The following is a 13,209-nucleotide window of genomic DNA, read 5'->3' on the forward strand; positions in this document are numbered from 1 at the left end:
CCATGTGTCTCACGAAGGAATGAGAAAACAGGCTGACAGAATGGCATCAGCAGTGTTGATTAAGCACCTACTTCATGTCAAGAACTGGGCTAGGAATTGAGATAGCTTGGTGAAAAAAATAGATGCATATACATATATGGCTTCTGCTCTCATAGAACTTAGTAATTTTGCAAAGGGCAATGAAGAGGAACTGCATATGCTAACAGAGCTCCTAATGAAGGAACTAACCTAGTTTGAAGGATCAGGGAGGATTTCCCTAAGGCATCAGCGTTTTGCTCACATGTGAAACATACATAGATCATTTCAGGCAGAGCAAGTGAGTGGTACTAAGGTTCGTATTTACTGAGCATTCACTGTGTGCCTGGCACAGTTTTAAACACTTTCATTATATTACTAAGGTAGAGTCTATCACTAACCCCATTTTACTGATGGGAAAACTAAAACCGCTAAGAGTTTAAATAACTTGCTCAAATTCAAACAGTTGGTGAATGGTTCCCAGAATTCTAGCTCAGGAAGTCTGATTTCACAGCACAAATTCTTAACCTCTATTTTGGTTTTTTAAAAGCATGGTGTTTTTGAAAAACTGAGGAACATGTAACATGACTTAACAGAGCAATATCATGTGCTGTCTTATGGGTTTGCAATTTTGGACTTTATCCTAAGCCATAGAAAGTGATTCTGTGTGTGTGTGTGTGTGTGTGTGTGTGTATATAGAAACGAAATATTTTTGGACTTCCTTCATTTCCTTAAAGCCTCAAAATAGAGAGCAGAATGTTAAGAAATCTGTCATTTGTGCACATGAGCATCTTTCAAAAACACACTCATCCAACAATATACTGAATTGATTGTTTTAAAATTATAGGGTGGTGCAAACATTTTCAATCATGCCATTGGTCAAGGGAAAAAAGTTAGATGAGAACTTCTATTGAATCCATGCTATTTTATAGGAATTTTGCTAGCGGCTCAACATACATTATCTTATGTAGTATATGTAATGAAGAGTAAGCTGTGTTTTCATACCAGAACTCATTACTAGCAATTCAGCACTTAATATGATGGAGAAGATTAGAAAACAGATTTTAAATGCTAAAAGCCAACAAGCTCAATAGCAAAATCTGGTTTTAAGTAACATTTAATAAGCCATCATTAATAAAATAGTAACAACCAGGCACAGTGGCTCATGGCTGTAATCCCAGCATGTTGGGAGGCTGAAGTAGGAGGACTGCTTGAGGCCAAGAGTTCAAGACCAGCCTGGGTAACATAGCAAGACCCCGTCTCTACAAAACTGTTTTAAAAAAATTAGCAAGGCATAGTGGCGCACACCTGTAGTCCCAGCTACTTGTAAGGCCGAGGCGGGAGGATCGCTTGAGCCCAGGAGTTTGAGGCCTCAGTGAGCTAATGGCCACTGCATTCCAGCCTGGGCGACACAGACTCTGTCTCTCAAAAAAATAAAAATAGAAAGTAGTGACAACCATAGATAGCAGTTTTCATTTATTGAGCACCTACTTAGTTTGAAGGTTATGATACCAAAGCCAGAACCAAGTATTTTATAGCAAAGTCTCTTCCCCTTGTTTGTAAATTGAGTACTTATTTTGTGCCTCACATCATGCCAACATCTTAAGTTTTGGGCTCTAAGGTTGTGTTCATTGGAACTGTATCTGTGGAAATGCGTTGAGTTCTGGCTGTAGGGGAATTCTTTAGCAGAGGGTTTTCCTTTGTTTTTGCCAAGTACCTGAGGCACAGCTTACCTGGCACACTTTTTTCCTCTGCTTGAGGTTTTCAGATACAGGTAATGTAAATTTGGTGGGCAAACCCATTTGAGGGCTACCTCTTGGTTACAAATTCTTGAAGGAGATGTTTTTCTTTCTCCACCTAGAGCCAAGGTCAAGGCAGGCAGGTTTCTTTGTGTCACTTTATATAGGGTAGGTTTGTTATAGTTTCCCTATACTGAGAGTGCAATTCTTTGGGAGCCTTGCTTTATGGAAGGGTTTTTATTAAACTCTCTACTTTCAAAGGGACAAGGCCTGGGCTTCATCTTCACCCCAGCGTTCGTGTACTCTTTCATGATGAAACTCGAGGTCAAGTTTCGGCTTCACCTTGTTTTTGACCTCTTAGTGTACTTTACTTTCTTACAAAGTCAGTGAGATGAGTAAAAATGATTCTATACAATTTTTTATCCTTTATTTAATGTTGGCAGGAGAGTTGTTCAGGTGTCTACTTTCCATATCACTGTAAATGAAAGTTTAAACTTTTGACTATGCATTAAGCTGTTAAATCTGCACAACAATTCTGGTGGTAGATGTGAAGAACACAAGGGTTAAAGAGGTTTGCGTGACTCAGCTAAGATCATACGGTCAGTAAAAATTTGAAAAGGTGTTTGATCCCACGCCGTCTAACTTTGGAAGCTATACCAAATGTTGGTGACATAACAAAGGAGTTCCTAACGAATCTAGCTTGTGATTGACCTGTATCTTTCCTACTAGAAGGAACAAACACACCAGTAATGACTCGATGGATGCATGGATGCATGGATGGAGGGATGCATGGATGCATGGATGGATGCATGGATGGATACATGGATGCATGGATGGAAGGAAGAATGGGAGGGAGGGAGGGAGGGAGGGAGGGAGGGAGAGACAAAGGGAAGGAGGGAGGAAGGGAGGGAGGAAGGGAAGTGTCTCAACATAGAGACCAGGAGAAGAAATGGCACTACAGAGTATATTTATTTGAACAAATTCAATAGGAGAAAGAAGAAAGGTTCTATGTCAGGAGGTTCATGCAATTATTTTGCTGCATCTGGTAGGGTCATTGCTTCTATTTGGAGGTTACATGTGTCTTCAGAAAGTTTAGCTGTATTACCAGTTGTTCTTGTATGTTGATTTTTATGAGTGAAGTAATATAATAAGAATGGGCGAGCACAAGGAGACCAGCATTCTACTTTTAATAACCTCTAACCTTAAACAGGTTACTGAGGCCGCATCTAGGCATCTGTTCCCTTATCTTTAAAAACAAAAGATCTTTAAAGTCTCATCTTTTTTTCACCAAAAAAATTAAAAAATTGAGATAGAACTTTTATATATATATATATATATACACACACACACACATATATGTAAGTTGTTGAGACATGCTTTTCTGGTGGCATTCCATCTATAGAAAGGATAATTTTCCAGAAAAGTATATTTTATTTTTAGTTTGTATCAGCTACACTATTTTAAGTGCTTTACATACTGTCGCTATAGGATAGTCGGATATGAATCTTTATAAAAGTAATTTTATTAGGGCTTATTTTATTCTTTGGAATACCCATTCAGATAATATCATCAATATAATCCTTCTGGATTAAATAGACGAAGGAGGTTGCCTTTTATTTTTATATTTAAGAACCAAAATATTGTGTAGTGCCTTTTGCTTCAAGATGTTCAGGTGAGAATGTTTCAAAAAACTAAAATAAAGGGAAAGATAACATACTGTCAGTTTTCCTCTGAATGTTTCCTGACAAATAAGTGAGTTATCAGATTTCAGTTTATAGTTCAATAAGTTTATATAGCTAATAACAAATATTGTATTCAGAAAGGTATATACATGTAAGTTTTTAGTTGATTGTGCAGAAAGAGAGCAACACTCTGCCCCACCCTGTTGTGTGTTTTCTTGCCTTTCCAATTTCTACTTGCCTTTCAAGTTCCAGCTCAACTTTCCCCTGCAAGGCATTCTCCTAGCTCCCTCCAGCACAGCATTGTGGATTTTTTTTTTTTTTTTTTTTTTTTTTGAGACTGAGTTTTGCTCTGTCACTAGGCTAGAGCGCAGTGGTGTGATCTTGGCTCACTGCAACCTCTGCCTCCCGGGTTCAAGCGATTCTCCTGCCTCAGCCTCTCGAGTAGCCAGGATTATAGGTGCCCACCACCATGCCCGGCTAATTTTTGTATTTTAATAGAGACAGAGTTTCACCATGTTGGTCAGGCTGGTCTTGAACTCCTGACCTCAGGTGAGGATTACAGGTGGGAGCCACTGCGCCCAGCCTGCATTGTGGATTTTTAAATAGGTCACCTCTCAGTCTGCTTGGCTCTCATGACTATCAAATAAAAGTTGTGTTGCTCATCTTCTCCTTACCTCCTCACCTTTCAAACGCAGGAATTAATGGAAAGAAGGAGACATTCATTTAAGGAGAGAACCTATGCGTTGGCTTGATGAATGATGAGTTTGTGAAAGTTAGGGACGTGGAGTCAAATATATGCCCACACTGTTAAAGACAGTGTGTTTTACTTAACGTATAACTAGTCTTCATCTAGGTGAATTTGAGCAAATCTCTTAACACCTCCTGGCATCAATTTTCTTACCTGAACAAGAGTTAGGGTAGATCAGGAACCATCAACCAGCGCATCAAAATCTTCAGCAGTAGATACAGAAAACGTACATGCTGGATCTCATTTAACTAAATTTCCCTTGGGGATTTACTTTTACTCCCCATCTCTGCAGAGATTAGAAAGTAAAGGAAAATTGCTTCTCCTAATAGAAAAAAAAAGTCATGGTTTTTAGTCAAGGTGATTTCTAAGATGCCATCGAGTTCTACAGTTACAGAGCTATGAGTCTATCATATGAGTAAAATAAAATCGAGGGGAAAAAAGTTAAGACAACAAAATACCAATTTATTTACTTGATATGTCTGTTTGCATGGAAAGACATCTTTTTTGTTTGTAAGAACTCATTAACAGATGTGTATTTTTGGATAGGTGATGTATCAGCAAACTGTTGTTAGCATCTCTATATTATATCTTAAATATTTCCACTTGTCTTCAGCCCCACTACAATCACCCAGATCTAAGCCACTCTCCATCACCTCTTGCCTGGACCTCTAAAGTTGCCTCCTGCTTGGTTTCTAGCAACCAGAATATTTTTTAAATAAAAGCTGAATCTCAGTTCTCTCTTGCGCAGAACCTCTCCTGGCCTACTAGACCCTGCACAACTTGGCCTTCGCCTTTTGTTCCAGTCTTGTCTTGTTCTGCCTTTACCTCTGCCCTCGGGCCTTCTCCTGGTTTTGGAACGTGCCACAGTCTCCCTCCCTGGTGGTATTACACAGTCATTCCCTCTTCCAGAAGACTCTGCCCCTCTCAACTGGTATGGCTTCTCTTTCTCTGTCTTTAGATCTCAGCTTAATATAGCTCCACAGAAAAACCTTCCCTCACTGCCCTATTTAGGTAGCCCACCTGTTTTACTCCATTTCTGTGTCCTGTTTGCATCTTTTCATAGGAATTACAGTTGACCGTTGAACAATTAGGGGGCTAGAGGTGCCACCCCGTCTACACACAGTCAAAATTCCTCATGTAACATTTGACTCCCCCAAAACTTAACCATGAATAGCGCACTATTGACCAGAAGCCTTACCGATCAACAGTCGATTAACACTTGTTTGGCATGTTGTGTGTATTTTTTACTGTATTCTTACAGTAAAGGAAACTAGAGAAGGGACAATGTTATTAAGACAATCACAAGGAAGAGCAAATATTCTTACTGTTCATTAAGTGGAAGCGGGTCATCACAAAGGTCTTCATCCTTGTCACCTTCATGCTGAGCAGGCTGACAAGGAGAGGGAGCAGGCAGGGTTGGTCATGCTGTCCCAGAGGTGGCACAGGAGGAAGGAGATCTGCATGTAAGTGCACCTGCACAGTTCAAACCCCTGTTGTTGAAGGGCCAACTGTATTATTACTTTGTTATTTGTTTCCTTTTAATTTTTCTTTCTAGAAAAATTGACAGCAGGGGCCATGTCTGTTTGGTTTAATGGTGTAACATTCCAAGCACACAGCAAGTAAGTGCTCTACAAATATTTGTTGAATCCTTGACTCAATTAGACATTTACCATTTTTTTTTGTTTCCTTTTTTTAGAGTCAGGGACTTGCTTTGTCCAGACTGGAGTTTTGTGGCAAAATTCTGGCTCACTGAAGCCTCAACCTCACGGGCTTGAGCGATCCTTCTGCCTCGGCCTCCCAAAGTGCTGGGAGTACAGGCGTGAGCCACTGTGCCTGGCTGACATTTATCTTTTTATCTGTATTTTACTTCAGTTAATTAAAATAAGTTTTATTCTCTGAAAACCGACAATCTTTATTCTCCAAGCAACTGAAAATAGTCTGGAAATGTGCAAAGAAATAGGGAATCCTACCAGAGATTTAATCTGTCCACAGATAGTCCTGAAAATGGACAAGTTACTTATGGATAACCAAAAGCGTGTCCAAGAGTTATCTGTTTTTTGAAAAGGTTCTATATATGCCTTGCTGTAGTTAGCAGAGGTCGCTTCAAAAGCTATTCATATTGGAATCCGTGTATACCTGAGTGTGCATGATTAAAAGTCTTTAATTGTAGGTTTGCAACATGTTTGTAGAATCTGATCAGTATGTTAACTGCTGGATTAATCCTGTTTTCTAAATCTTCAATATGCATATTTTTACAAAAGAAATATCTCCTCTTCCATTTCTAGATGTACCTCACGTGGTTAATTCTCATGAGTAAGCGGAGATCTTGACCTGTAGCTTCTTACATCTGCCTATTTGTTTAGCAGAACAGAGAATTACGGTGAAACAGAGGAATGGTACAAGCGTTTGTGTTTGCTTTACAGACACGTCTCCCATCTTAGTACAAAAAAACACTGCAAACTCTTAATTTTAGATCTTCTTAGGTTTGTTGTAAATAGAAAGTGGAGTATAATGTTTTATAGATTTATTTCTAAACTATATTATGGTTACTTTTCTCATTGTGCTTTTCAGATATTTAAGAAATTGTTTATGTGCTGTCATAAGTATGAATTCATTATTATTAAATGTTAATGAATAATTTTGCTTCAAAATAAAATAGTGAGCCTGTATACTTTCACTTGTATAGTGTCCTAGCCCATATTTTAATTTTTTAGTTTTTCCGTTTGTTTTCTTTTTTCTTTTTTTTTTTTTTTTGAGACAGAGTCTCGCTCTGTCGCCCAGGCTGGAGTGCAGTGGCGCAATCTCGGCTCAATGCAAGCTCCGCCTCCCGGGTTCACGCCATTCTCCTGCCTCAGCCTCTCAGAGTAGCTGGGACTACAGGCGCCCGCCACCACGCCCGGCTAATTTTTTGTATTTTTAGTAGAGACGGGGTTTCACCGTGGTCTCGATCTCCTGACCTCGTGATCCGCCCGCCTCGGCCTCCCAAAGTGCTGGGATTACAAGCGTGAGCCACCGTGCCCGGCCTTCTCGTTTGTTTTCTTTCATGTCAGCTTCTTCATCTGGTCCATCAGTTGCTGAACATATTACATCACCTCCACCCCATCCCATCTTCATGACAATCAGAGGAGGTTGCTATGTGCTAGTTTCATCCAGGCCATTTTGTGGCCAAATGCTAAGCACGCTACCAGCTCTATCCAATGCTCACTCACTGGTGCAGTTTCCATTTGAGTCCAGCCCTATAGAAAGGAGATGACAGCTTTCGGTTTTCATAGTTTGACTAAACTATCTTTTTGTGTCATGTAAGGAACCAAAATCATATTTTAAACTTGCTCCTTGATAACTCCTTATTTAAAATTTTCTGGGAATATTTTATCACTACAGATATTAAGGCATGGAGAAGAAATAAATGCTTTATTGTAGCCACAGAAATTGTTTTCTTTTGCCATCTCTCTGAAAAAAAATTCCAAGGCCAGGCGTGATGGCTTATGCCTCGAGTCTCAGCATTTTGGGAGGTCAAGGTGGGAGGATCAGTTAAACCCAGTAGTTTGAGACCAGCCTGGACAACATAGTGAGACCCCATCTCTACAAAAATAAAATATAAAAAAATTAGCCAAGCATGGAGGTGTACACCTGTAGTCCCAGCTACTTGGGAGGCTCAGGTGGAAAGGATCCTGTGAGCCCAGGAGGTGGAGGGTGGAGTGATCTATGATCATACCACTGTGCTCCAGCCTGGGCAACACAGTGAGACCCTGTCTCAAAAAAGAAAATATTCCCTTCTCACCTCTGATCAGAATAGAAAAAGACTGCCCATGACTCATGTTCAGAATTTCTCCAATCCAAACCCAGCTTTTCCTCATTTTATGAAAATATGAGCTGCCTTCAGTTGCACAATGTTCACCGTAAACACACGGTTTTAGGAACTTGAAGAATGTCCATATGTAGAACCCAGACTCTTAACTCCAACACAGGTCACTAAAGCTTCGGACTGAAAAGCAAGGAGTGCACAGGCCCTGCCTCTGCAACTCCACCTGGGGGAGGAACGCTTCCATGACGCCAAGGCCGGGTGAGCCTGTTGGTTCTGGCGTTCATTGGTTAGTCACCTGATGTAGATGTTCTACTCCAGAGGTGGCAAACGTGTGGGACATTTGTTAACACTCCCACCTCCAATACTTACAACAGACATCAATAATGGATCACCGCTTCTCGGCCTTTTGGCTAAGATCAAGTGTAGTGTCTGTTCTTACCAGTTTCATAATGGATCATGGCAGTGTTTCCTACTGAGTGCAGAGACAGTCTTGGGATCTTTCTTAACACAGCAATCACTTTCAGTTGCCAACCTTGTTTTAAAAAAGAAGCATCAGCACTCCCTGAAATCCCTCTCCGTTTTTCTTACTCTATTCTTATGCTATGCATCCCCTCTTCCCACCCTTCCCCATCCCCTACCATGGCAACTAGGCTCTTATTTTTATGATTGCTTTATGATATTTTCTACAGAACCTGTCATTTACTTTTACCAAATGGAAAACAGAGATGATGTGGTTTTTTTCTCTCTTACTTGGCAGTCCAGCAATAACTTAACTAAGTGAGCAGTAGCCTTTGTAAGGTAAGATGGAATTTTAAAGTTGGCCCCAGATATAATTCTAATGTGTCCAGTGACACTGCAGAACATGTAAATTTCCCCGGAACCATGTATTATTCTGGGATGTGTGTGTGTGTGTGCGTGCTCGTGTGCGTGCTGGTAGATGTTACAGTCACGTAAAATGTCAGCACAGTAATTATAGACCAGAAAAGTTCACTTCAAAGAATTAATACTGTTCAAAGGAAAATTCACCATTTGGAAACTCACAAATTTAAAACTAAAGCATTTTCTTTTCGTTCCTTTCCATTAAAAGTTGGGTAGAGTAGTTACCACTTTAAGATGAAGTCTATAATAGCATAAAAATCCCTCTGGATAGGAAAGAGTGTGTTGTTTCAGTTTTCCAGCCCATCTTATTGGATTTCAGAACTCTTTAAGTGCTTAGCTTCTGGTGTTTTGGGGATTAGGAATGTGCGTTCTTCTAGAGAATTAGAAGGCAAATGTTAGGCTTGTCAGCATCTGAGGACCACAGAAGCAGTCCACCCATTGTTCGAGTCACGCTTCCAGGGCCCAGCACTTTTCACTGAGGAGCCTGCTTTTGAAGTGTTTTCTTTGCTTAATTTTCTCCACCTTTGAGATCCTTTCAGAAGTGTTTTCTTTCAAAATATCATGCATTCTTCTTTAGAAGAATTGGTCTTTCTAATAATACAAAGAAACATAGGATACTTGTAATCTGTCAAGTATGGCTAAAAACATTAGGGCATTAAGGACAGATAGAATAAGGGTTGTGGAAGAAGTTTTGCAGTCTCATTATAAATCGGCTGTTTTTCTCTTTTTAATTTAGTCTGACTATAGAGAACTATATCTAGGCAAGAAAATAAGAAATTTTGGGTTCATTTGGAAATTGCAGTTGGTTTTTTCATACTTAATGGGAAATCAAAATGGAAATCCTTCTTTGGCATTACAGTTATGTATTGGAGTCTTACTTGTGTATGAAAATAATTGAAGGTCTAATAAAAATTCTGCTCAAAACCAGTGTCTGTTATTTTATGGAGTTACCTTTTAAAAATTAACCAAGATGACCATAAAATTATGTGGAAATTTTACGTTTAAAAAAATCAGCATAAAATGTTAACATAGGTCTGAGAACAGAAAATAGCAATTCCTAAAATAGCCCTTCTGGTCATATGTATGTATGTACGTTGATTTACAAATTTAAATACAGGATTTAAGAATTAGAGTATACTTTGATTCACAAAATAAATGTAAAGTAGCTATTCTTACAGACCTATTTGTTGAGATGTAATCCACAGAATAATTACATATATTGGTTCACCATACGTCTCTCTGTTTACTAAGACTTAACCCTAGGGTCACGGTTCCTGCAGTCACTCCTATTGTTTTTCTCAACTGCTCTAATAAATCTGTGTCCTTTCTCTCAGGTGGTAGCATCCTTTGCAGATGTTAATTTCAACATCTGGTGGACTCATTCTTAATTTTGTTCTGTGAAACCTTATTCTGACTTTAATTCTTAGCCTCTGAACTTGCTTAAAATATTTCTTTTTGGGTTTTCTGGGTGTTCATCACTAGAGACAAGTTATTAATGCTTCTAACACCAGGGATTTGTGGAGGATCTTCTATCACTGTAGATCTGTGCTCCCTTAAAGTGAACTATCTGAGGTTAAAATAGAAGATGTCTATTTTTTTAACCTCAATACTTAATATAGTGCTTAACACAGCGCAGTTCCGAAATGTTTGTCGAAGGAAAACATATCCTGAGGCATTGGGATTGGGAAGGAAAGATGTTATTTTCAACTTCTACCAGAGGGGCTAAGCAGTGCTTCAGTGAGTAAGCCATTTGGGAGATGATTTAGTTTCTGTCACAAAAAAATCCTTGGCTGGGCACGGTGGCTCACGCCTGTAATCCCAGCACTTTGGGAGGCCGAGGTGGACAGATCACTTAAGGATCAGGAGTTTGAGACCAGTCTGGTCAACACAGTGAAACCCCATCTCTACTAAAAATACAAAAATTAGCTGGGCATGGTGGTGCATGCCTGTAATCCTAGCTACTCAGGAGACTGAGGCAGAGACTGAGGCAAGAGGATCACTTGAACCCGGGAGGTGGAGGTTGCAGTGAGCTGAGATCACACCACTAACTCCAGCCTGGGCGACAGAGTGAGACTCCATCTAAAAAAAAAAAAAATCCTTATATGTATAATTGTCCTTTCATTTGTCCATAATAACACCAAGATGATGAAATTGTGCCTTTTTCCCAGAGCTCTCAGCTAAAGTTTTCTGACTCTGATTTTTAGGTCCATACCTAATGTTCAGTCCATGTTAATAAACATTTTTCAAAGAAATGTAACAGCAGCGGTGGTAGGATAACTATATAAACTATGTGAAGAAATAAATACATGGTCAATTACATGAATTTGCATGAAGAAATAACTTTTCAAACTGCGATGATTAGAAAAGGCCCTAATAAAGTGCAGTGAATCTATTATAAATTGTACAAAAGAGAGAGATAATAATATGGGAATAAAATTAAAATTATAAACATAATTTCACAAGATGCAACCAAGCCATCATTACTATTTCATCTGACTTAATATGACCCCCTGTTCATTATGCAGACCAGTGGAATTTGATAATTGTGTAGTGGTATTCTAAAGTTGCATCTTTTACTGTATTTAAAGTTAAATGGGCCATGCACAGTAGCTCATACCTGTAATCCCTGCACTTCAGGAGGTCAGGCTGGGAAGATCGCTTGAGGCCAGGAGTTTGAGACCACACTTGGCAGCACAGTGAGACCCCCATCTCTACAAAAAATAATTAGCCAGGCGTGGTAGTGCATGCCTGTAAGTCCTGGCTACTCAGGAGGCTGAGGCAGGAGGATTGCTTGAGCCTGGGAGGTTGAGGCTGCAGTGAGCTGTGATTGCATCATGACACCACTGCACTCCAGCCTGGGTGACAGAGCAAGACCCTGTCTAAAAAAAAAAAAAAAAAAAAAAAGTTAAATGATATGTAACATTTGGGAGTGACAAGACTGTGTTCATCAGCTTAGGGCCTGGCAGCAACTTTTCTAGAGTTAGCTTTTTTCTTCTTTCTCGTTCCATGACTTAAAAATAATAACTTGCTGGGCATGGTGCCTCATTCTTGTAATCCCAGCACTTTGGGAGGCTGAGGCACTTGTGGCCAGGAGTTCGAGACTAGCCTGGGCAACGTAGTAGATGCCTTCCCCGCCACCGTCTCTACAAAAGAAAAAAAGTTAACTCTTGATTTGCTTTCTAGTAGTGGGTGAGTTTGGAGTTCCAATGATTGTTAACCCATTACTTCTTCATTTATTGAACATCTCCTTAAGTTTCAGATGCTGCAAAGATGTACAAGACTTTGTTTCCTACTCTCCAGGATCTTTCAGTCTAACTGTGTGATACTTTAACTATTTTATTTTGCATTAGTTGAGCCTTTATCCAAATTCAGTTTTGCTGTACCATTCTGAAACTTGAAGAGTGTTCTGAGAGCCACCAAGCTAATTAAAGGATTAGAAAATGAGACTCATGAAAAGAACTCAAGAAGAATTGAATTATTTAACAGAAAAGAGAGAAAGCTAAAGGGACGTACATTAATCATTTTTGAAGATGTAATGGATGATGACCATCTAGTTCTAGCATTGGCCAAAGATGGGAAAGGAAAAAGTGGATTAAATTATAGAATGAGATATTAAGGTAAGACTTGAGAGTCTAAGAATACAGGAGTTATTTTAATAGGGTCCTCTTAATGAATGTAGTCCTGACATTTTTAAAGGGTATTTTTAAGTTACGTAAAATATTTTTTGTTTCCCCAAGTTAAACTGTGACTGAATTTAGGGATTAACAGAAAAAGAGTGTTCAAGTTTTTGTATCAACTTTCAGAAAATTATAGAGCTTGACTAGGGAGAGAGCCAACACTTGGTTCCAGGACATGCATGATACTGAATCAGTAAAAAGCAAATGGTCACAGCAAGGGCAGCCCTCTTGTAAATATATCCTAATTTGCTTTTATAATCTTTAAATAGTTTTTTTGTTTTACTTTTTTAGACAGGGTCTCACTGTGTTGCCCAGGCCATAGTATAAGGGCTATTCACTGGTGTGATCATGCACACTCCAGCCTTGAGCATCTGGGCTGAAGGCTTCCTCTTGCCTCAGCCTCCAGAGTAGCCAGGACTACAGGCAAAAGCCACCACACCCAGCAGAGCAGTGCATCTATAATCTTCATAAATCATTTAGAAAATTGAAACTCATTTACTAGAGATAAACTTAAGAACATGATTAAAGTTTATTTTTAAAGAGTTCCTTATTCCTTTGCTCGGTTGCATATTGCTAGGGACGATGTCTACTAAGAGTTAATGCCTCCTCTCATTTAGATTTGAAAGGCATTCTTGCCGTTAGCGTTTACAGCACTTTTTCAGAC

The 13,209-nt window shown here is 39.4% G+C and overlaps 1 protein-coding gene and 1 pseudogene across 6 annotated transcripts in view; both read left to right on the forward strand.

The window, feature by feature from the left end:
- The window catches only part of TENM3 (teneurin transmembrane protein 3), a 1,044,221-nt gene that overhangs the window by 790,250 nt on the left and 240,762 nt on the right, over positions 1 to 13,209 (forward strand). The window lies entirely within an intron of this gene.
- On the forward strand, positions 8,380 to 8,526 carry LOC116466244 (U2 spliceosomal RNA; annotated as a pseudogene).

This window comes from Hylobates moloch, unplaced genomic scaffold, assembly GCF_009828535.3.
Source record: "Hylobates moloch isolate HMO894 unplaced genomic scaffold, HMol_V3 SCAFFOLD_3, whole genome shotgun sequence".
Lineage (NCBI taxonomy): Eukaryota > Metazoa > Chordata > Mammalia > Primates > Hylobatidae > Hylobates > Hylobates moloch.